The following is a 24,529-nucleotide window of genomic DNA, read 5'->3' as shown; positions in this document are numbered from 1 at the left end:
GAGGGAGGACGCACCTCGCGTGCTTCTGGGACTGGGTGCGAAATCGGCGTTTGCTCGGGGGCCACACCGCCTCCCTCGGGCGCAGTTTGGGTAGGTGTCCGTTTTCAGGCAGGGACGCTCCCAAGTCCGCCGAAGGGGACCGAAATGCGCCCGGAGGGGGGAGGGCAGCGAGGCTGCTGCTGCTTGCCCCCGCGCGGTGCCCTGGGTGCAGCCCGCCCACATGACCGTGGCCTTCCAGAGGGCCCAGCAGTTACTGGGTAATTTGCTGATAAATACGGTGTTGGCGAAGCCCACGGCCACGTGCATGAAGGGGAAGGGGCTCCAAGGAGCTGTGAAGTGCGCGCTCCTAGAGGAGGGAGCGGGGGACGTCAGGCACCACGGGCGGGATCCCGCCCCCTCGGTAATTCCTACCAGCTGCGTAGGTTCTCCAGCCTCATTTTGCACAGCGGAGGCCCAGCCCGGGGCCTGGAGCGTCCCATGCCTCCTTGTGCCAGAGCTGCCCCCACCAGGTCAGCATCAGCGCAGAACCCTGCCTCCCGAAGGTCCCAGGGCTCCTGAGACCCCCAACCCACTTTTAGCCACGCTTAACACTGAAAGAAACAAACCTCTTCGTCCTCCAGGCTGCCCCTAAAAGAGAGAAGCTCCTCTTTTCTGAGCCCTCAACAGGTCCCATTGGGGATGACCAAGAGCCATGGTTTGCCCAGGGCGCTTCCGTTTTGCACCTGCTGTTTCTTGGCGTCATGCGTTTCTCCAAGGAAAAATCCTTTGCCATTAGCTCAGGACTCCCTTGTCCCTGACTTCATCCCATTGACCATTCGTGGGTAACTGCACCTGCCTGTACCCCGTAGAGGGCGTGGACAGGAGCGAGCAGAAGTATTCATTTTCTGGTAGGGGAGCAGGTGGACTGAGGGGAGGGGGATAGAGAGGGCCCCCCAAGGATGAATCCGTATGGGCTGGACTGGCCTACAGGTGGCTGACACCAGCCATACATCCATGACAATGGAGATGGCTGAATCAGGATAGCAGTGGCAAGGTGCCCCGTCCACAGAACAGTCAACGGCGCGCTCCACCCCAGGGGAAACTGACCCTGAGGTCCGCTGGGTGCAGGGACTAGAGTTGGGGCCCCTTTGTCTGCGCTAGTCCAGTACATGCTCCTCTGCTTCTTTCTCCACGGCCCAGGATGGCTTAAATAGCACAGGTCTGAAGGAACTTGCCCTAAACCAATCCAGCTCTGTACCCTTTGGGAAGGAGGTTTTTTGGTGTTTTGTTGTTGTTAAGATTTTTTTTAAACAACTTCTTGGCGTTTGCTCCGTGATTGATAGTATATTCAAGTTTCCCCCCAGTCAATGGAAGGTCTGAAGGAACTTGCCCTAAACCAATCCAGCTCTGTGCCCTTTGGGAAGGAGGTTTTTTGGGTTTTGTTGTTGTTGTTTTAAGATTTTTTTTTAACAATTTTTGGCGTTTGCTCCGTGATTGATAGTGTATTGAAGTCCCCCCCCCCCCCGTCAATGTTGGTAATTCCTCTCTTAATTTAATCGGGTACACCATTGTACATCATATCTCATTATTTTTAAACTTCAGAATCTGTACCTTCCTTCCTTTGTAAAAGTATTTGTGACCCTCACTTCCCAGCGATTAGACTCCCAGGAAGGTTTGCCAGTTTCGCTGGTCTTTCAGACTGGTCCTGGAGCTTACTCATCATCGCCACAGATTTTTTCCTATCGTTGATTTCTTTCTTCCTCATACATGGCTTCCTTCTGTTCTGCTCAAGAGACTGACGTTATAACAGAAGACACTGGGCCTGGCCCGTGTGAGCTGGAGCAGAATGGACTGGAGAAGGGCATCGGGCCCAGAGATTGATGGCGCGTAGGGTACCACGTGGGGGCATGCACAGGAACGCGGAATCTCGGGGGTCAGATCCCAGCATGTCCACGGGCAGCTCAGGGGGGCATGGGCTGGCTTGGCCACCGAAGCTGGCCGTGGCTTCCAGGCTGAAGGCTAAGCTGCTCCCTGCTTCTTTCAGGCACCCACGTGAGATGCAGAGTGCAGGGTGGTAGCGTCTGATTGGCTAAGTCTAGACGGTGCGCCCAGGCTCGCGATGTCTAAAATCCACATCCTGAGGGACCCCCCCCCGGACAAAGGAAGCAGCTGCAGATCCTAGGCAGTCAAAAAAATTAAAAAAAAAAAAACAGCAACACAAATGCCCACTAACCTTTGTTTGGGGACTCCTCCGTCTCTTCAGTTGAATCTGTGGGTTCTCTGTTCTTAGTCTTTCATGTTTTATGATCAGCACACCGAAGGCTATGTATGAATTTTCTTCCTGAGTACGGCTAAGCTTCACGCCTTTTTGTCATTATGGGATATAGTTCTTCTGATTATTTTCTAAATGAACTTGCGTTTGAAGTTTTAATGCCCTCTTTGATCCAAATGTTCAAGACTGTTTTGTTCTGTTTGCATCTTTTCTAGGTGGTTGCATTGCTTTATTTATTGTCTGTTAAATCCTAGACTTGTACTATGGTCAAAGAACATGTCCTAAAGGTTTTTTTTTTTTTTTTTCATAGCCCTTTATGTTACATTTTATAAATGTACCACAAAGACATACTGTGTGTTCTGTTTCTATGGTCCAGTTTTTCTCTGTCTCCATAATGGGAGCGCGCATTCCAGAAGGTCCGAGCTCTGAATGAGATTCCAGACTCATGCTAGCAGGAGCCACAGCGGCCCGTTCAAGGCTTGCCCTTCAGGTCACCGTAGCCCCTCCAGTGACCCAAGGGCCCACAGCTCTCCAGTCTCTTCAGGGGAGGAGGATACAAATCTCTTGGGCTATTGGACAGTCACCTGCAGGAGAAGAAATCAGCAGGAGGGCCTTGAATCCCCGATCAGTGTTATCTACAGAATCTTTGGGCATTTGGTGGTTGTCATGGGCCAGTGACAAGAAGGATGCCGTGGTTGTGTCGGCACTCTGGATAGATGGCCCACGTTCTGGCAGAGGTTGGGGCGTTCTCTTGTTCCTTTTCTTGTCATACTTGGCTCTTGCATCCCCTTGACCTTCCCTGGTGCCAAGTGCTATGCTGGTGTGCATTGACATTTCTCTGTCTTGTGCTTAGGCAGCTAGGATTTGTGCTCTTTGTGTCTGTCCTGTGGTGAGTGACTCATGCCTCCTGTGTGGGTGGGAATGGAGAGCCCTGGGTAGGGGTGAAGAGGGAGGGATGCATACTGATTAATGTCTAGAACAGGATGACATATCCCATTATGTATCCCATAAATCAAGTCTTCCGGACATATCCTCCAAATGCTCTGTCTCCTGATTTTTTTTTTCCTTCCCTTATGGAAGACGGAGAACATAGTCTACAGTGTCTTGCTTACATTTGGGAGTTGAGCTGTTGATGTGTTTCAGGGCTACAGTATCCTGCCCATGTTTACAACTGATGTATCTTCCTTGTGGGTGGGAATTTTGGCCATAGAAGGTAACCTATTTGTTTCTATTTTACTCCTTACATATCAATTTTTGTATCCCTACTTTTTGTTCTTCTGTGTTTCGTGTATTTTAACTGGTCTCTCTTTTTTTTTTTTTTTTTTTTGGTCTCTTTTGTCTAGCTTTATAGAAATATAATTGATACATGACATTGCGTAAGGTTGCGGTGAGCAGTGTGATGATTTGATAACATGAAAATTGTGAAATGATCACCACAATGAGATTAGTGCTTCCATCACCTCATATAATTATCTTTTTTTTTTAAATGGTGAGAACATTCGAGACCTACTCTCTTGGCATCTTCCAAGTATGTGTCCTTTCCTTTTGACCTCTCTGTGTGTCTCAGGCATGCGTTCTTATAAACAATAAAGCTTAACTTTGTTTAGGGGCCAAAATAAGTCTTTGCCTTTTGTTAGAAAGATTTAAAGCATTCACATTTATTAGGAAAAGGATGTATTTGGTCTTGTGTTTTCATGCTATGCCATGTTATCTGGTGGTTGCTTTTGTCTCCCTTCAAATAGTTCCTTCTATCACTAGAATCTAATTGTTGACTCAGATTTTCTTTACTCTTTTGGAAATTATACACCTCTCTCATCTTTCCTCCACCAGTGGTTACCACCGTTCTGTAAAATATACGACCTTACGTTCTCTGTCAATGTCAATAATCAAACATTCGGGGGAAGCCAGAGCCTGACTAGCACGAGCCATGCCTGGGGCCCCCGGACTAGGTCTTCCTCGTCCCTCCTTCGGCTTAGACCAGCTCGTGCTCTGGCCCCAGCAGTCTGAGAAGTTTCCAGCGGAGACCAGAGTCCACTGTCCTTCATGGGAAACAGAATATCAACCCGGGTGAGACTGAGCCGCAAGGTGTTGGTTTTAAGTCAGGGAGGCAGAGATGAGGAGAAGACAGTTTGAAACGTGAGATAAAAGAATAGTGAAATTATTTCAAATTCAAAATAAATGTTTTTGTAAGTATGTATTTCCCATTGTAGAATAACACTTAAAGGCAATTTGGAAACTATTGGAAAGGAAAAAGAAGGAAAATGTACCTTGGTAATCACCGTCGAAACAACGCTCTTAATATTTGGGCATATTTTCCTTTTATAGTCTGTTTCCTATGCAAAATTTAAACATACTGTCACAACCGTGATTTTCCTTGTTCTCTTCATTACAGGAGCATTTTATATTTTGTCTGGTCTACCCACATCATTTCCATGATGACTTAATAACCCATTATGTAGACAGATCATTGAATTTGATTATTTTCTATTGCTCAATTTAAAAGTTTTTTCCCCCAAATTGTTCATGATTTAAATAATGCTGCACAAAACATCTTTTTCCGTGTTAGGATTTCTGTATTTAGCAATAGTTCCTTAGACTGAATTCCCAGAAGTAGAATTAGTGCATGAAAGATTGGAATGTTCTACGTTGCAAATTGATATATATTGCTTCCTAATCCGTGGTCCTTAGAGGACAGTCTTATACAAAAAGGGGCGAGTGAGGGGAAGAGGGGACAAAGAAACATGGATTTATATCACCCAGTCGCCTTGAATTTTATGTCATTAAACTTGTGACCTGACACAAGCTCCAGATGGCAGTTCTAGGCAGATCTTGAAGAGCTGAGTTCAAACCCTGGTGTCTTAAATAACCCTAAAATGTTAGATTAACCGTGACCTCTCTATTTCTAGCTTTGTCTCTCTCTCCCTTTTTCCTGAAGAAAGCTCTCACCCAGACGCCCTTCTGAAAAGGGATCCGGGATTGCTCAGGCATGCATGGGTGTGGCTTTGGGCCGCTTGGCCACGTGTGTGCAGAAGGCCACGTATTCAGACACACTAGACCTAGAGCGGGCTTCCCCTCTGTTTCCCATCCCCAGGTACCTGGCTGCAGCAGGAAGTTGAGAGCATGGAGCCTGTTTTTGCATTCCTGGTAACTTCATAGGCCTTTTCTTTCGTCCATCTGGGAAAGATATGTGCCCATTGATGAGGTAACAGAGCAGACATGATGTATCCCAGATGCTGAACATGGCAGATTGCCTTGAACTTGCAAGATCGCAACTGGGGACAAACGTATAGATTTTCTTCCCTTAATTGTTTTATGTGAAGCTAATGGAAAACCAATTGGTCAGTTCCAAAAAAAAAAAAAAAAAAAATAGGCAAGAGACGTCTTCTCACTTTGAAATGTGGAGGGGGGAAAAAAACTGGAGTGTGTTCGTTGATGCAAAAACAAAATTTAGGGGAGGGGGATCAGCTCAACTCAACACATCGCAGAATTACCTGCATTTCTCCATTATTCTGGACTCTGTGCACAGGCGGTTCGAATTCTGGGTCATGCCGCTATTCTAATTAGCCTTTGTTAATTACATGGGTGCCATTTTCATGTTCACACTTGCCCCCGGAGGATTTCTGTTTCCCTCGAAATAAAGGGATGCTCGTAATAAAGGGATGCTCGCTTTGTGCTGGGGAGGAGCGAGGAGAGCGGCGACCACGGCTTTTGTGAGCTAGTGCTGCCACCTCGTGGTGGTCGCGAGAAGTGGCAGAGACAATCCTCAGGAGCCGTGAGCATTTCAGACGGCGCTTCCTGACCCGTCTTTTTCCTTACGTGTTAAAGCTCCTAAAAAGCACCCTGTACCTCCAGCCGTGTCACAGCAGCTCATCTGGATGGGGTTAAGATACCTGAGGTCCTGGGGCACATCTGGGGCTTCAGTGAATAAGGAACCCTCTTCTGGTTCCTTCTGTATGAGTCGCAGGAAGGGCTGTTCCATGGTGGGCTCAGCCAGAGGTATGAGAATAGGTCACCGGTCATGGTACCTGAGGAGGAAGGTCAGGAAAGAGGAGATGGCCCTTAGAGCCAGTGGTCACAATACCAGCCCATGCATCCCAGTTCCATCACTATCTGTCCCTTTTTTCTCTGGGATCCTTCATCACTCTTTACTCCGCCTGATAACCTCATAATGTCTGTTTCAGATGTTTCTCCTCTCTCTCCGCCAGCAGAATGAATAAAAGCTCTAAGGCAGAGCTGTGCAGTAGAACTTTCTGTGACGATGGACATGCTCTGTCTGTGCTGTCCAGTGCTAACCAGCTGTCGCTATCCGGCGTTTACGAGTCGGCCGCCGCTGCTCCCGGTCTTTCATTTTATTTCATTTTGATTAAAATTTAAATGGCCACCTGTGGCTACTGGCCACTGTGTTGGACAGCTGATCTCAAGAAGGGCAAGAGATGATTCTGCCGTAGTCAGCACACCGTTCCCAGGGCCAGGAGAGCACCGGGGACCAAACCGAGATCCATTCTTCTGCTCAATGTGCAGCAAAGACAGTCCCTGAGACGTGGAGCCCGCAGCAAGGAAAGGGCTTCTTCTAGAGGCAGCCGAAGGAGGAGATGGGGGTGTGGGGGGAGGGGACACGCCTCAAATGGAAAGCAAATGAGGAAGGTCTGGGTAAAAAGTAGCACCCGCGATTAGTAGTCAATAGCTATGAGGACTGCATTGATTGACCCTTTGTTTCCTGGTTTCACATCTAGGGTCTCAGAGCTTCTCAAAAAACGTGAATATTCATGGAATGAATAAATGACCAAAAATGAGGCTGTAGATTAGCAAGAAGGTGGGAGTGATGGTCAGGGACAAGTTGCGGTGGACGTGGATGGCATCAAGGGGCCAAGGAAATGTGAGGTGTCGGTGTTCGTGCTGCATATTCAAGGTCACAGGAGCAATGGTCCCGCGGATGCTGACTTCCAGGGACAGGTGTGAGTTCACTCTGCAGCCGGAGCTGGAATCCTGCCCGGACAGTCCGCAGCGTGGGGAGCACAGGAAGCAGGTTTTTCCAGGGGCAGGCTGGGTGGGAAATTCCATCTGGTTTCGACCTTGTCCCTGACTAGCTCTTGGGGGGGACCTTGAAGTTGATAGCACTGACCTCACAGGGTTTGCAGGAAGCTTTGTAAGTATGTGAGAACTTCTCCTCAGGATTGTTAGTGTGCATGGCGTGATTCCTGGGCACTGCACGGGGTGGGAGAGAAGCCTGTGGACCCTCACTAGCCCTAGACCTCATCAGCCCAAGCTCACACGTGTTCCCTCTCCGGGTCAACTCCAGGCACCAGCTGGGACTAACACTGTAACTGCCCATCGTCCCCATTCCTCCTGGGGGGAAAAAATCAAATTCCTTTTTTTAATTGTGCTGAATGAATACTTGTAAAAGACACCAATTCTCAGGACTTAGCAATGGTTATGGAATTGGAGATCACTGTTATTCTAAGAGAACCCATAGAGAAGATACAGACATTCAGTCTTAAGAAACGAGTGTTTGTGGGCTCTCCAGCTCCAGCTGGCTCAGCCGGAAGGGTGTGCGACCTTTGATCTCGGGGTGGTGAGTTCGAACCCCAGGGTGGGGGTGGAGATTAGTTAAATGAAACCGTAAAAAAGGAAAAGAAAATTATGTTTTCTGGGCTAGCAAAGAGTACTTGGGTTGAGCTATTTTTCTACGAGCAAGCTTCCGTTTTTCTGGGGAAAAGTCAATCCCCAGTTTGACTTCCTGTTTCTTATTTTTACTGCCCTTGAGGGATTTTACTGCCCCTGGGATTTTGCCGTGGTTACACATGTAGCATTCAGTTAGCCTCTGGTATTTCGAGAATCTACCACTTCTCCTATATGTTCCTCTGATCATAAGAGGAAAGTTTATACAGCGTTACAGCATCCGTCCATGGATTGATTTGTATTTTTTTTTCAGTCAGTCCGTTGCTGTTGTGATTATGGCCTATAGGGGGCAGTAGGGCTCTCAGCGAAACAGCAGAGCTTTAAGCTACTACTGTTGGCCTGTACCAGATCCCACAGCTCTCTAAAGCAGTTTCTAGACTTGCAGCGTGTGTATACATCTGCTGGAATCTGTCTAGGATGCAGGCTCTGGTTCGCTAGGTCTGCAGCAGGCCCCAAAGCCCACGATCCTGCATCTCTGTCCAGTGTTGGCGATGCCAACACTGCTGGTCCAGGGACCTCACTTTGAGTTGCAAGATGGTAAATGGCAGTCTGGTAGAGAGGCGGGATGCAGCTTTACTCACACACATTTGTCCTATGAGTCGTGAACATGCACGGCCCACAGCTCCTGTGTTTGATGAACTGGCTGGATTGGAAACAGCTGAGTTTCCGGAAGGTTCTTTCCCTTGACCTTGGGGGTGTGATTTTCTCTTTTGTGGCTCAGCGGCTCTGTTGGTAAACTTCAGAAGCTAATATTATTTGTCATCACCTTGGCCCGGCTAGGTGTAGAATTCTGAGCCCGATTTTGCCAGATTTTACCCTGAGAGTAGAACGTGCCCCCACGCCCAAAGCTTGGGACCAGTGGCCCGCGGTTCCCTTCCGCGGCATAGGCCCAAGGCGGCCCCTGAACATGCAAGGGGAGAGAGGTGCAGGTGGGACATGCCAGACCCACCATGCTCCCTCACGCAACCCTGTGAGATACGCACAATCTCCAGGTCAAGGAGAAGACCAAGCTCAGAGATGATGAAGGGGCCCCCCCAAATGGTGCAGCTGACCCGCCTCTCAAGCTTTGGCCTCAGAAGTCCACCCATCAGCCTGGAGAGAACTTCTGTGTATCTAAACACCCTTGCTCTAAGATCACCGGGGCTTGTTCACGTAACACACGTTTATTGAGCGCCTACTGTGTACTTGGCCTTATGCTGGGGGCTGGGCCAGCAGAGAGGAATCAGAGTTTGTCTTGTGGGAGCTGATATTTGAAATACAGGTGCAAGCTTCACGAAGAGTCCCATACGGTCATAGGAGAAAAGCCAGAGTTTGTGAGCTGGCTGGTACCTGTCCCTACCACTGACCCCTTAGGGTGCTTTTCCCCTGAGCATGGTAATGCAGGAATATTCACTTGGTATTCTGTGCTGTGTATTTAGAGACTGGACTGCTCTGTGCACTTATGTGACACTTACTGTATTGAGTTGTGGCTTTATTCTCCGTCATAAGAGTCTGAGCTAGGGGGAAAAAAAAAGTCTTCGTAAGTATGTGTTGGATTGACTAGAACCATCCTTGCAACTTTTTCTGACTCCTGACCTTTACCTGCACGCACCCTCCGCCCTCCTCCCACACAGACGAAGTGATGGGGATGGGTCAGGTGTGTCCCCACCTGTCATCAGCCATCCTCCTCATGGACTGTGAACTCACCAGCAGCAAGCTTCTGGAAGAAGCGAATACACACACACTCACTCACTCACTCACTCACACTGCAGACTACAGAACCCAGCAAACCCTGTCATCCCACAACATTTGAGAGGTCAATGACTTAAGATCTTACCTATGGTTTGGAAGAACAGGAAGGCATTGACTTGAAAGTTCATTTGGTTTTAGGCAAACCTGATCTATGCCGCTAGAAATCAGGTGCTGCTTCCCGTCGTGACCCGAAAGACCCAGGAGTCTCCTGGGGACCACTCGCGTTCTGTCTCGTTCTTGGGGCGGGACACGTAGGAGGTTTCACTTTGTGAAAAAGCATTAAGCTATATTCTTTAAATGTGATCTTTCTTGAGTGGATAAAGAAGATGTGGCGTATATACACAATGGAATACTATGCAGCCATCAAAAGAAATGAAATCTTGCCATTTGCAACAACGTGGATGGAACTAGAGGGTATCATGCTTAGCGAAATAAGTCAAGCGGAGAAAGACAATTATCATATGATCTCCCTGATATGAAAAAGTGGAGATGCAACGTGGACGGTTTGGGGGGTAGAAAAAGAATAAATGAAACAAGATGGGATTGGGAGGGAGACAAACCATAAGTGACTTTTTTTTTTTTTTAAGATTTTATTTATTTGACAGAGAGAGAGAAATCACAAGTAGGCAGAGAGGCAGGCAGAGAGAGAGAGGAGAAAGCAGGTTCCCTGCAGAGCAGAGACCCCAATGCGGGGCTCGATCCCAGGACCCTGGGATCATGACCTGAGTCGAAGGCAGAGGCTTTAACCCACTGAGCCACCCAGGCAGAGGCTTTAACCCACTGAGCCCACCATAGGTGACTCTTAATCTCACAAAACAAACTGAGGGTTGCTGGGGGGAGGGGGGTTGGGAGAGGGTGGTGGGGATATGGACATTGGGGAGGGTATGTGCTATGGTGAGTGCTGTGAAGTGTGTAAACCTGGCGATTCACAGACCTGTACCCCTGGGGCTAATAATACATTATATATTTATAAAAATTTTAAAAATTATTTTAAAAAATATGTGATCTTTCTAGAGACAAAAAAAAAAAATGCATAAAGTTCCTAACTTTAAAAGATCTCGACCACGCGTGGCCGCAGTTCTGAAGAGGAATTAAATCGCGATGCTGAAGTGCGTGACAACGAACAAACGCCCCGAATTCTCTCCACAGATCCATCACTTCTGCTGAAAAACAAAACAAATCACCAATTACCTAATCCTGGCCACCGCTGTGCAACACATTTAAGGCTTAAAAACTTCAAACAAGCCTGTCTTCTCTCTGTTTTCCATCCTGCTTTGCCCTTCCCCCCTGACACTTGCTGGATGATCTCACCTGATTTTTATATAGAAAATTGAGTGCATCTGGTGTGCGCTCCCTGCAACCCCTCATCTCCTCCTGAATATGATCCTGGGAGGCCACATGTTCCTCCCTTCTTCCCGCTCACTGTGAGGGCAAGGAGCTCTCCCCTCCCCCTTCCTGCAGGTAACTACCCCCCACCCCCCACCCCCACCCCCACCCCCGCCACCCCTACCGAGGTCAGCCCCTCCCCACAGACAGCACATGCCTGATGTGCCAGACCTGGACCCCACTCACTTCCAAAGCCTTTAATTTCAGGGAAATAACTTCAGCCTTTTTGTGCCCCTCTGGGACAGTGCTAGGACGCTCCCCTGAGATCTGTGAGGCCACCTTTTCCACAGTCTTGACCCTCTGATTTATTTTGGGGGAGGGTGGTTTGCCTTTGCTCGTTTCCCAGACACAGGCGGGACCTAATTTTAAGTACCTTTGAAAACTTAGATGCTCAGACTCCTGCAAATAACTTAATTAAGGAGACTGAAACACCTGAGTTTCTCGGAGTACCTAGAGCCTCCTTGGCTCTCTGAACAGGCCACATCTGTACAGCCTGAGGGTTGGAGGTCCAGAGCTTGCCTCTCTGTCCTCCATAAGAGCCAGATCAAATGTCTAGCAGGCAAGCACCAGGTACCACCTAATCTAGTTCCCCACCTGCCGGAGGGCCCCTGAGAAGCCTCATGAGCCTAAAAGCCAAAGTGTCAATTCCCTAAGGATACATTTCCCCAAAATGTAGAATTGTATGATCTATTGTAGTTCACGTATGATGTAGTAGCCTCTGCTCTCAGGGTTGCCCCACTCCCCAGTAACATCTGTGCATTCCCATGGATACCTAACCTGGAGAGAGGAGTGTAAGCTTGCTTCTGTAGCCGGACACTTTGTCCAGGCCACAACCTGCACAACTGTCCATGGAATGCCTGTCCACTCTTTTGGAGGTATTTTGGGTAGCTTTTGACATCTTTCTGCTTCCTCTACTTTAAAAAAAATTATTGTGACGCCTGAGTGGCTCAGTTGGTTAAGCATCTGCCTTTGGCTCAGGTCATGATCTCAGGGTCCTGGGATCGAATCCTGCATCTGGCTCCTTGCTCAGCCTGCTTCTCCTTCTGCCTGCTCTGCTTGTTCTGCCTGCAGCTCTCCATGCTTCTGCTCTCTCTGTCTCTCTCTCTCTCTGACAAATAAATAAATAAAATATTTTTTAAAAATTATTAAGTTTTTTATTTTAATTCCAGCATAGTTTACAGTGTTGTATCAGTTTCAGGTGTCAAATCATGTCTCTCTCTGACTCATGTCACTTAGCCCAATATCTTCTAGGCCCATCCATGCTGTTGCAGGCGAGAAGATTTCATTCTTTTTATGTCTGAATAATATTGCTTTGTGTGGTGTGTGTGTGTGTGTATCACATCTTTATGCATTCATCTATCTGGGGACACTTGGACTGCTTCCATGTCTTGGCTATTGTAAACAATGCTGCAGTAAACATAGGGGTGCATGTGTCCCTTGGAATGAGTGTTTTTGTCTTCTTTGGGTAAACACCCAGTACTGAAATTATTGGATCACAGGGTAGTTCTGTGTTTAACTTCAGAGGAATTGCCATACTGTTTTCCACAATGGCTGCATCAATTTACATTCCTCCCAACAATGCATGAGTGTTCCTTATTCTCCACATCCTCGCCCACACCTGTTGTTTTTTGTGTGTTTTTGATTTTAGCCATTCTGACAGGTGTGCAGTGATCTCTCATTGTAGGTTGGATTTGCATTTTCCTGAGGATGAGTGGGGCAGAGCATCTTTTCATGCGTCTGTTGGCCATCTGGATGTCTTCTTTGGAGAAATCTTTGTTTGTGTCTTCTGCCTGTTTTTTAATTGAATTATTTTGGGGTGTTGAGTTGTATTGGTTTTTTATGTTTTGGACACTAACCCTTTATCAGATATGTTGTGTGCAAATATCTTCTCCCGGTCCCTAGGTTGCCTTTTAGTTTTGTTGATGGTTTCCTTTGCTGCACAGAAGCTTTCTTGATGGAGTCCCAGTGGTTTATTTTTGCTTTTGCTTCCCTTCCCTCGGAAGATGTATCTAGAAAAATGCTGCGTGGCGAATGTCAGAGAAATTACTGCCTGTGCTCTCTTCTGGGATTGTTATGGTTTCAGGTCTCACATTTAGGTCTCTAATCCATTTTGAGCTTATTTTTGTGTATGTGTAACAAAGTGGTCTAGTTTCGTTCTTTTATAAGTAACTGTCCTATTTTCCCAACACCCATTTGTTGAAGAGACTGTCTTTTGCTCATTGCATATTCTTTCCTGCTTTGCCAAAGATTGATTGACCATACAGTCATGGGTTGGTTTCTGGGCTTTCTGTCCTGTATCATTGATCTATGTATCTGTTTTTGTGCCAGTATCCTAGCATTTTGATCACTACAGCTTCGTAGTATATTTCAGAATCTGGTATTATGATACCCTGGCTTTGTTTTTCAAGATTGTTTTGGCTATTGGGGGTCTTTTGTGATTTCATAGAAATTTTAGGATTATTTGTTTTAGTTTTTGTGAATATTATAATACAGAATATTATTGGTATTTTGATAAAGATTTCACTGAATCTGTAGATTGCTTTGGGTGGTATGGCCATTTTGACAACATGTGTTCTTCCTATCCATGAGCGTGGAGTATCTTTATCTTTCCATTTGTTTATGTCATCTTCTGTTTCTTTCATCAGTATCGTATCAGTATAGTATAGGTCTTTTACCTCCTAGGTTAAGTTTCTGCCTAGATATTTTATTATTTTTTGTATCATTATACATGGGATTACTTTCTTAATTTCTTTTTCTGTTGCCTCATTATTAGTGTGTAAAAATGCAGTGGATTTTTGTACATTGGTTTTATATCCTGCAACCTCACTGGATTCATTTATCATTTCTAGTACCTAGTAGTGTTTTGGTGGCATATTTATGGTTTTCTATATAGAGTATGATGTCATCTGCAAATAGTAACAGTTTTACTTCTTCCTTATCAATTTGGATGCATTTTATTCCTTTTTCTTGTCTTATTGCTGTGGCTAGGACTTTGAGTACTCTGTTGAAAAACAGTGTTGAGGGCGCCTGGGTGGCTCAGTGGGTTAAGCCGCTGCCTTCGGCTCAGGTCATGATCTCAGGCTCCTGGGATCGAGTCCCGCATCAGGCTCTCTGCTCAGTGGGGAGCCTGCTTCCTCCTCTCTCTCTGCCTGCCTCTCTGTCTACTGTGATCTCTCTCTGTCAAATAAATAAATAAAATCTTAAAAAAAAAAAAACAGTGTTGAGAGTGGACATCTTTGTCTTGTTCTTGATCTTAGGGGGAAAGTTCTCAGCTTCTCACCATTGAGCAGGATGTTAGCTGTGAATTTTTCATATATGGACTTTGTTATGTTGAGGTGTATTCCTTCTAAACCTACTTTATTGAGGGTTTTTATCATGAATGGATGTTATACTTTGTCAAATGCCTTTTCTGCATCTACTGAAATGATCATGTGGTTTTTATCCTTTCTTCTATGGATACAATTTATCACATTGAATGATTTGTGAATATTGAACTATCTTTGAGTCCTGGGAGTAAATCTCACTTGATCGTGGTGAATGATTTCTTGTAATGTATTATTGGATTTGATTTGCTAATATTAAGGATTTTTGTATCTATGTTCATCAGAGATACTTGCCTGTAATTCTTTTTTTTTTTTTTTTTTTTTTTTTTTTTTGGTAGGGTCTCTATCTGGTTTTAGTATCATGTAATGCATGCCTCATAGAATGATTTTTGGAATTTTTCCTTCCTCATCTATTTTTGAAAATAGTTTCAGAAGAAAAATTGTTAATTCTTCCTTAGATGTTTGGTAGAATTCGCCTGTGAAGCTATCTGGTCCTGGACTTTTGTGTGTTGGGAGTTTTTGATTCCTGATTCAATTTTATTGCTAATAATTGGTCTGTTCACATTTTTTATTTCTTCCTGGTTCAATTTTAGGAAGTTATGTGTTTCTAAGAATTTATCGATTTCTTCTAGGGTTATCCAATGTGTTGGCATACAATTTTTTTTAATACTTCCTTATTGTATTTCTGTGGTGTCAATTAAGTCTCCTTTTTCATTTCTGATTTTGTTTAATTTAATCTCTCAACCTCTCTTTCTCCCTCTCTCTCTTAGTCCCTCTCCCTCTGAGTATGGCTAAAGGTTTATCCATTTTGTTGATCTTGTCAAACAACCAGCCCCTGGTTTCACTGATGAGTTCTGTTGGTTTTATTAAAGCTTCTATTTCATTTATTTATAGTCTAATATTTATTATTTCCTTCCTTCTACTGGTTTGGGGTTTGTTTGTTCTTCTTTTCCTAGATCCTTTAGGTGTAAGACCAGATCATTTATTTGAAATTTTTCTTGTTTCTTGAGGTTGGCCTGTGTTGCTATAAACTTACTTCTTAGAACCGCTTTTGCTGCATCCCAAAGATTTTGGAGTGTTGTGTTTTCATTTTCATTTGTCTCTATGTATTTTTTTATTTCTTCTTTGATTTCTTGGTTCGCTACTTACTATCATGTTACTTAGCCTCCATTTATTTGTGCCTTTTCCAGATTTTTTCTTGTGGTTGATTCCTAGTTTCATAGTGTTGTGATCAGAAGATGCATGATTTGACTTTGATCTTTTTAATTTGTTGAGACTTGTTTTGTGGTCTAATATGTGATATACTTTGGAGAATGTTCCATGTATACTTGAAAAGAATGTGTATTCTGTTTTACAATGGAATGTTCTAAATATATCTTTTAAATCCATCCGGTCCTAGGGCACCTGGGTGGCTCAGTGGGTTAAGCCTCCGCCTTCGGCTCAGGTCATGATCTCAGGGTCTTGGGATTGAGCCCCACATCGGGCTCTCTGCTCAGCAAGGAGCCTGCTTCCCTTCCTCTCTCTCTGCCTGCCTCTCTGCCTACTTGTGATCTCTCTCTGTGTGTCAAATAAATAAAGAAATAAATATCCATCCGGTCCCATGTGTCAATCAAAGCTACTATTCCATTGTTGATTTTCCATTTGGATGACCTGTCCATTACTGTTAGTGGGGTGTTAAAGTCCCCTACTAGTACTGTATTACTATCAATCACTTTCTTTGTTTGTTATTAACTACTTTAAGTATTTTGGGGTGCTCCCAAGTTGGGGGCATAAATATTTGCAATTATTATATCTTCTTGTCAGATTGTCTCCTTAATGATTATACAGTGTCTTTCTTTGTCTCTTGCTACATTCTTTGTTTTAAAGTCTATTTTGTCCCATAAAAGTATTGCTACCCCAGCTGTCTGGTCACTCCCGTTTATATGATAAATGCTTTTCCATCCCTTCACGTTCAGTCTGCAGGTGTCTTTAGGTCTGAAACGAGCCTCTTGTAGTCAACATATAGGGGGTCTTTTTTTTTTTCATTGACTGCATCGCCCTATGTCTTTTGGTTGGACTATTTATTTACTTCATTTACATTGAAAGTAATTATTAATGGGTATGTACTTATTGCCACTTTGTTACTTGTTTTATGGTTGGGTGTTTTTTTTTTTTTTTTAAAGATTTTATTTATTTATTTGAAAGACGGAGATCACAAGTAGGCAGAGAGTCAGGCAGAGAGAGAGAGAGAGGGAAGCAGGCTTCCCGCGGAGCAGGGAGCCCGATGCGGGGCTCGATCCCAGGACCCTGAGATCATGACCCAAGCCAAAGGCAGCAGCCCAAACCACTGAGCCACCCAGGCGCCCCGGGTGTTTTTTTTTTTTTTTTTAAAGATTGTTTATTTATTTGAGAGAGAGAGCACAAGTAGGCAGAGCAGCAGGCAGAGGGAGAGGGAGGAGCAGGCTCTCCTGAGCAGAGAGCCCGATGTGGGGCTCAGTCCCAGGACGCCAGGATCATGACCCGAGCTGAAGGCAGCCGCTCAACCGACTGAGCCACCCAGGTGCCCTTTATGGTTGTTTTTGTAGTTCTTCTCTGGTGCTTTCTTCCGTTGCTCTCTTCTCTCACGATTTGTTGACTTTCATGGGCAATGTACTTGGATTCCTTTCTCTTCATGTTTTAAATAGCCATTGCTGGTTTTTTATTTGTGGTTACCTTTAGGTTTGTGTATAACCTCCTATGCACATAGCAGTCTGTGTTAAGATGATGGTCACTTAAGTTTGAACCTATTCTTTATTCCTCTCCCCATGTTTTAGGTATGTGGTGTCATACTTTACATCCTTTTATTTTGTGAGTCCCTTGGCTGATTTTTATAGATATACTTTTTCTACTGCTTTTGTACTTTGTACTTTCTTACTCCCATTTATGGTCTTTCCTTTCCACTCAGAAAGCCCTGTTTGACATTTCTTTTTTTTTTTTTTTTTTAAGATTTTATTTATTTACTTGAGAGAGAGAGCATGAACGAGGAGAAGGTCAGAGAGAGAAGCAGACTCCCCATGGAGCTGGGAGTCCGATGCGGGACTCGATCCCGAGACTCCAGGATCATGACCCGAGCTGAAGGCAGTCGTCCAACCAACTGAGCCACCCAGGCGTCCCCCTGTTTGACATTTCTTGTAGGACTGGTTTAGTGGTCCTGAACTCCTAACTCTTCGTTGTCTGAGAAGCTTTTTATCTCTCCTTCTAATCTGAATGATAGCCTTGCTGGGTAGAGTATTCTGGGTTGCAGATTTTTTTTCCTTTTAGCACTGTGAATGCCACTTCCATCTGGCCTGCAGAGTTTTTTGCTGAAAAGTCACCTGAAAGCCTTATGGGGTTTCCCTTATTTGTAACTGTTTTCTTTTCTCTTGCTGCTTTTAAAATTCTCTCTTTATCATTACATTTTGCCATTTTAATGACTACATGTCTTGGTGTGGATCTCCTTGGGTTCATTTTGTAAGGGGGTCTCTGTGCCTCCTGGATCTGGATTTCTATTTTCTTCCCCAGATTTGGGGATTTTTCAGCTACTATTTCTTCAAATAAATTTTCTGCCCTCTTTTCTCTGTCTTCTTCTGGGATCCTTATAAGGCAAATGTTATTACTCTTGATAGAGTTGTTGAGTTCTCTAAGTATTCTCATTTTGCATAATTTTTTCCTCTCACCTGCTCAGTGTGATTACCTTCCATTACTCTGTCCCCCAGGTCACTGATCTAGTCTTCTGCTTCATCTGGCCCACTATTTATTCCATCCGGTGTATTTTTAAAATTAATTTATTTGTCGGGGGGGGGGGGAGTATACACAAGCAGGGGGAGCAGCAAACAGAGGGAGAACCAGGCTCCCCATTGAGCAAGGAGCCTGATATGGGACTCGATCCCAGGACCCGGGGATCATGACCTGAGCTGAAGGCAGACGCTTAGCCGACTGAGCCCCCCAGGCATCCCCATCAAGTGTATTTTTTTATTTCATTTATTGTGTTCTTTATCCCTGACTGGTTCTTTTTTCTCTCTCTCTACTAAGGGTCTCACTGTAGTCCTCCACTCTTTTCTCAAGTCCAATGACTATATTTATGATCATTATTTTGAATTCTGTTAGGCATATTACTTATCTCCATTTAACTTAGGTGTCTTGCTGTGGATTTTGTCCTATACTTTCATTTGGGACATAGTCCCATGTCTCTTCATTTTGTCTAACTCTACCTTTGATCATATCAGTGACTATTTTTTACCCATTTCTTCTAAGGATTCTTTAATTTTATTTTCATATTCCTAGTGCATATTTAACGAATTGACAGAAATCTTGGATACCCAAAGTATCAGATTTGTCTTTTTGAAGTGTCCTAATTCCACTTTTCTATTTTAAAAATGAGTTTTACACAACTCAGTACACCATAGGGGATTATTAAGCAAATTATAGCAGGTGGTGGATTTGTTCCAAATTAGTAAGTCCTGCCCAGATGGTTCGAATGAAAAAAAAAAGGAAGATTCATAAGTATATTAAGCTCAATTGCACTTTGTTTTTAAAGCTAAACAAATAACAGGGGCACACATGGGTGGCTCAGTTGGTTAAGTGTCTGCCTTCAGCTCAGGTCATGATTCTGAAGTCCCAGGATTGAGTCCCGCATCAGGCTCCCTGCTCAGAGAAGAGTCTGCTTCTCCGTCTTTTGCTCCTCCCACTGCTTGTGCTCGCTGTCTCTCAAATAAATAAATAAAATCTTTTATTTATACTTTAAAGCTAAACAAATAAATAAATGGATTAGGGGGTCACAAGATACTGATTAATACCTCCAAAATTAATTGTTCACCCTTAAGAAATATTTTTGTGGTTTTCTCTCCTCCACCCTCTTCCTGCAGCCTGTGCCTTCCAAAGGTCGAATAACTGAAAAGAGCGTTCACAGTATAACCCAAGTCTGGAAGGAAGGCAGACACTCTTCAGGCTAATAAAACCCAGCAGATATGCCAACAGCACAAGGTACCTGACATATTTGAGATAATCCACCTGGAGACCAGATGACCATAATGGCCTTTTTCCATCCCACCAGCAGGATCTGAGGCTCCTTCTGCCCTGTCTCCAGCATGGGGCAAACCAGAGAAATCCACTCCTAAAGCTCCACCCACTGGCTGACCATGTACACCCAAGGCCGTAGCGAGAGCAGCCACTTTGGGAGAAGATGAGGGGTAAAATGACTAGGCGTGGAGGTGCTGTGTGGCTGGGAAGAGTTCTCAAGGGAACCAGTTCCGCTCATGCCCAGAGCAGGATTATTGCAGACTGAGAACAAGCATGGATGAGCTGTTGTCAAGAAGACAACTAGACCTGTTTGTCTGTTGGGTGCCCTTAAACTCTAGGAACAAGACTTGCTACTCATGAACGGTATGTGGGGATGAACCGAGTCCATTAGTTCCCCCCCACACACCCCTTTATACTCCAAACAGATCGATTCTGTCACTTGCACGTAAGGTTAAGAATTAACTGAAGGAGGCTTTTCAGCTGAACAAGGCAGACAGCTTTTATCTCCGCCTCCGCCCAGAATCTCACAAAAGGACCCTAAAGGAATAAGAGAATGGGAAGAGATGTCGGAACAGAGATGTCAACCAGATTTGGAGAAAGCGAATGCAGCTGACGAAATGGCACCGTCCGGGCTGAAATCTGACTGACTGCAGAAGAAACAAAACTGCTGACAACCTGGTTCCCAGGACAGAAGCCTGGGAAGGTTCAGGAACCAGGACACGAACACCTTCACACAGAGAGAATAGGGGGTTCATGGTGCAGGCAGAAAGCAGAACTGATGTAAAGCTTGAATGAAAGGAAGAGCTGGGTGTTCCCTCCCTCTCCGACCCCAAGCCCAGCCCACACAGCCACAGGAATGAGCTGCCTCTCTTTGTAGAAGGCAAAAGACTTAGTGTCCAGGGAGGCTGGACCAGAGACACTCTGGCTGGTGTGATGTCAGCTCAGCCGACTGTGCGCTGAGGCCCCTCCCCTCGTTCTGTGAATGCCGGCCCCGGGAGGGCTAGCTCTGAGGGAAGACCCCACAGCTGATCAGTTAAGGAGGCATGTTTGACCGCATGGAGCGTACATTCTTTTAGAATGTTTGGGGATGAATCAGGGATAAGTAATTGCTGTAAAACTAAGTGAACACAAAGTAAGGCAATGAATACAAAACGGTATAGTAAGGGAAATAAAATCGTAATATGGTGCATGTGCTAGCGTGAACAACATTGGCATAACCATAATGATGGTAATACGAAATATCAATTTGACCAAAAACTGATATAACAAAATTGGGAAGACGGGGATGGGCTGTACAGCCATCTAGAAAACGTACTAAAAGTTCAGAAATGGGAAGTCTCTAGGTGACTTCTAAAATGTTGAAAATCATAATTAGTAATATAAATGTGTTGTGTAGAAATAGCAAAGTTGAAAGAGAAAGAAAGAGAAGCTAAAAACTTTCAAGCATTTCTCGTGAGTCGTGGCGAGGGGCAGCAAATCGAGGTTTCGGAAGGACTGGGGCAGACACGGCTGACTTTCTTATATGTCATGGAGTATCACTTGACTTCTAAAATTATGTACACATATTGCTTTAGTAAGAATTAAATTACATTTTTAGAAGGAATTTGTTGGACATTCTTCAGAATGAGGTGTGCATGTGCTCTTGGTTGAGAGGGGATTAACCACCCCTTTGCTCCCCCTAATCACCCCCAGATGCGTGGATTCCTTCGGCATATACAAGAGGAATTTGAAGAGAAACAACATGGTGCTAGCCTAGCGGTCGACCAGTAAGACGGATTTTCTCTGTCCACTGCTCCATCCTTCCTTCCAGCTTAAAGGCCATGACTGTCCACGGTCATGGAACTGTGGTGTAGTGTCTTATGTCCATTTGAAATGGACATTTTTATGGACACTTATGTCCTTAAAACTGCATCCAGAGAGGCCTCCCTGCCTTTGGGAGCTAAACAGAATGTTTGTTATGGAACAAAAGTAGCCCCGACCCAAGAGTTAATGATGTCTGTCCTGCAACTTCTAGAAGGGCGCCCAGGTTGAGAATGAGTACATCCGCTGAGGACTGAGATCCCACTGGATATTGCAACATAGAAGATGCCTCCCAAAGGATCTGCCCTGGTTGAGGTGACCCATAGAAACTGTGGGCTTACCTTCCTCCTGCGCTGAATCATGAGTGTCCCTGATGGCATCTAGAATGGTGAATCCTTTCCAGAAGGTTCTCCATCTACTCTGTCCAGATCCAGCAGAGGAATCACTGTCTATGGCAGCCATGGCCTTATGAAATCCATTTCTTCAGTAATAAGACAGGAAAGTCGGAATCTCTCCATGATCCACGGGCTTCAGAGTGGATGTTGTGTTCAGGTCTGAACCATCCCTGTCAGAGCTCTCGGGGGACCAGATGCAACACCCAGAAACAGTAATATCTTGGAAAGAATCTTTTTTTCTGACCAACAGTTCTCAACAGTGGACTTAAAATACTCAGCAAATGTCGTAAGCAGATGTGCTGTCCTCCAGGCTTTGTCGTTCTGTGGGTAGCGCACAGGCAGAGTGGGTTTAGTGTAATTCTGCAGGTGCCTAGGATTTTCAGCGAGCACAGGCTTCAGCTTAAAGTCAGCAGCTGCATGAGCCCCTGACAAGACAGCCAGCCAGTCGTTTGAAGCTTTGAAGCCAGGCCCTGCCCTTCCCTGCCCTGAAAGTCCTAAATGGCATCTTCCTCTGTGAGAAGGCTGTTTGGTCCACACTGCAAAGCCGTGGTGTAGGACTATGGAGCCCCCTTCGTGAATGACCTCCGCTAGATCTTCTGGAGAACTCGCCGCAGCTTCTCCATCAGCCCTTGCGGCTTGACCTTGCAGTTTGATGTACCGGGACGGGGTCTGTCCTCATGAACCAACCTCATGAACCAACCCTGCTAGGTTCAGACTTGCCTTCCGCAGCTTCGTGGCTTCGTCCTCTCTCTCCATCTTCCCAGAGTTGAAGAGTGTGAGGGCCTTGCTCCGGATCAGGCCTTTGGCTTAAGGGAATGTTGTGGCTGTCGAATCTTCCGTCCAGACCACTGAGACTTTGTCCTTATCAGCAGCAAGACGGTTTCCCTTCCTCATCATTCGTGTGTTCACTGGAGTAGCACTTGTAAGGTCCCTCCAGAACCATTACTCTGCATTCACAACTTGTCTGTTTGAGGCGGGCAGCCGGGCTTTGGGCTTATCTAGACTTTCAACACACCTTCCTCTCACTGAGCCTAATCATTTCTAGCTTTTGATGTAAAGTGAGAGACGTGCGACTCTTCCTTTCATTTGGACACTTAGAAGCCATCATCGGGTTATTAACTGCCCTGTTTCAATATCGCTGTGTCTCAGGGATGCGGAGAGCTGAGGAGAGGGAGAGAGAGGGGAACCGCTGGTGGGCGGAGCCGTCAGAACACACGCAAAACAGTTACATCGCATCAAAGATCTCGGGTGCCAGGTCTCCATGACAAACAATAAATTGGAGAAGCTTGAAATATTGTGAGAATTACCAAAATGTGACCCAGACACACAAAGTGAGTAAACGCTGTTGGAAAAATGGTGCCAACAGACATGCTCAACACAGGGTCGCCACAGACCTTCAATTTGTAAAAACGGCAGCTTCTGTGAAGCGCTATAGGAAGAGCACAGTGAACCGAGGGGGACTGTCTTCTGCACTGACGTTGCTGAGAGAGTAAATGTCAGATATTCCCACCCACCCCCCCAAAAAGAAAGCCCAGTTGATCCTTGAGCAACACAGGTTTGAACTGTGCGGGTTCCCTTATATGTGGATTTTTTTTTCAGTAAATACAGAACAGTCCTGTAAGTGCATTTTCTCCTACTGATGCTTTTCTCAATAACATTTTCTCTAGCCTGCTGGGCTGTACAATACAGCGTATGACACACACGACATGCAAAATGTGTGTCCACCAGCTGTCACATTATCGGGAAGGCTTTCTAACAGTAGTAGGCTGCTCCTTGCCAAGTGTGGGGAGTGAGAGCTTACATTCGGATTTTCAATGGTGCGGAGGCTCAGTGCTCCAACCCCCATGTTGTTCGGGGTCAAGTCTAATGGTAATTGTGTGATGCGACCGCAGTGTTAGCCTATGCTGGGGTGGCAACCGCGTTGCAGTATCTATGCCGGGCCTGCATCGATATGTAGACAATACCCATGTGATCGATGCGCAGTGTGCATATCCGATCGACACTCTGTCCACCGTAAACTCAACACAGCATTCTGTGTCCGCTGTATCTCAACAAAGCCTGAGAAGAATAAAACCATAATAGAGAGAAAAGGAAAGAAAATGAGGTAGCAAACTGATCAGAGGAAGAAAAAGCTGAGGAAAAGGTTCGGGACCAGGCTGAAGGGTCCATCACCCTGTAACGTAAAGTCTCAGCCCATCGTTCAGCTGCTGCATTTGCTTCTAGTGTAACCTGATCTGGGTGAGTCTGGCAACGCTTAGATAGATTTGATCCCTGGAAAACAGTGAAGCGAAACATGGGATGAGACTCTTCTCTAAAGAGATGAAGGTCTAGATGCTCACTGTGATGCCGCTGGAAGAGGCTCAGATAGAAACCTCCAATGCTGAACCAGCCCCTTGGGCTGGCCGTGTGGTCCGTGGCACAGCGCTGGGAGCGGGTGACGGTGGGGAGGGCTGCTGGCCCACGAGCCTCTGAGGACCCCAGACTGTGATGCCGCCGACGAAGAACAAGGGGAAGGGAGCAGGTGCTGGTTCAGTGCTCCCCGCTCGAATGTGCAGCTGCTCCCGGGAGGCTCAGAGACCTCCGCCACCCCACACACACCTTTTTAGATGGAACAGCAAGTCTGGCATCTAGAAACCACTGTGAATTTTCTCAGACGGCACTGTGCTTTCCCTGCGTTGTGTCAGGATCCTGTCGCCGCGGGAATCCCTCAAGCCTTGCTTTTCCTGTTTCCAGTGTTTTCTGTCATCTCCCTGAGAGAGATTTGAGCAAGGAAGACACACAACCAACTGCCTTCCTATCAGGGACGCTTGATGGGCACATGGGAACATGCTGAAAATGCCAAAATTCATTGAACCCAATTAGTGTGCTTCTCAGGAGCCCCTGTGATCTGTTCTCAGGCTTGGGGAGGTGATCTGTTCCTCCTGCCCATGTCCCTGCCTCCCCACTCT

This window comes from Mustela nivalis (assembly GCF_964662115.1).
Source record: "Mustela nivalis genome assembly, chromosome: 6".
Taxonomy (NCBI): Eukaryota; Metazoa; Chordata; class Mammalia; order Carnivora; family Mustelidae; genus Mustela; species Mustela nivalis.
The sequence above is the reverse complement of the archived record's forward strand: the minus strand, read 5'-3'. Positions refer to the sequence as shown.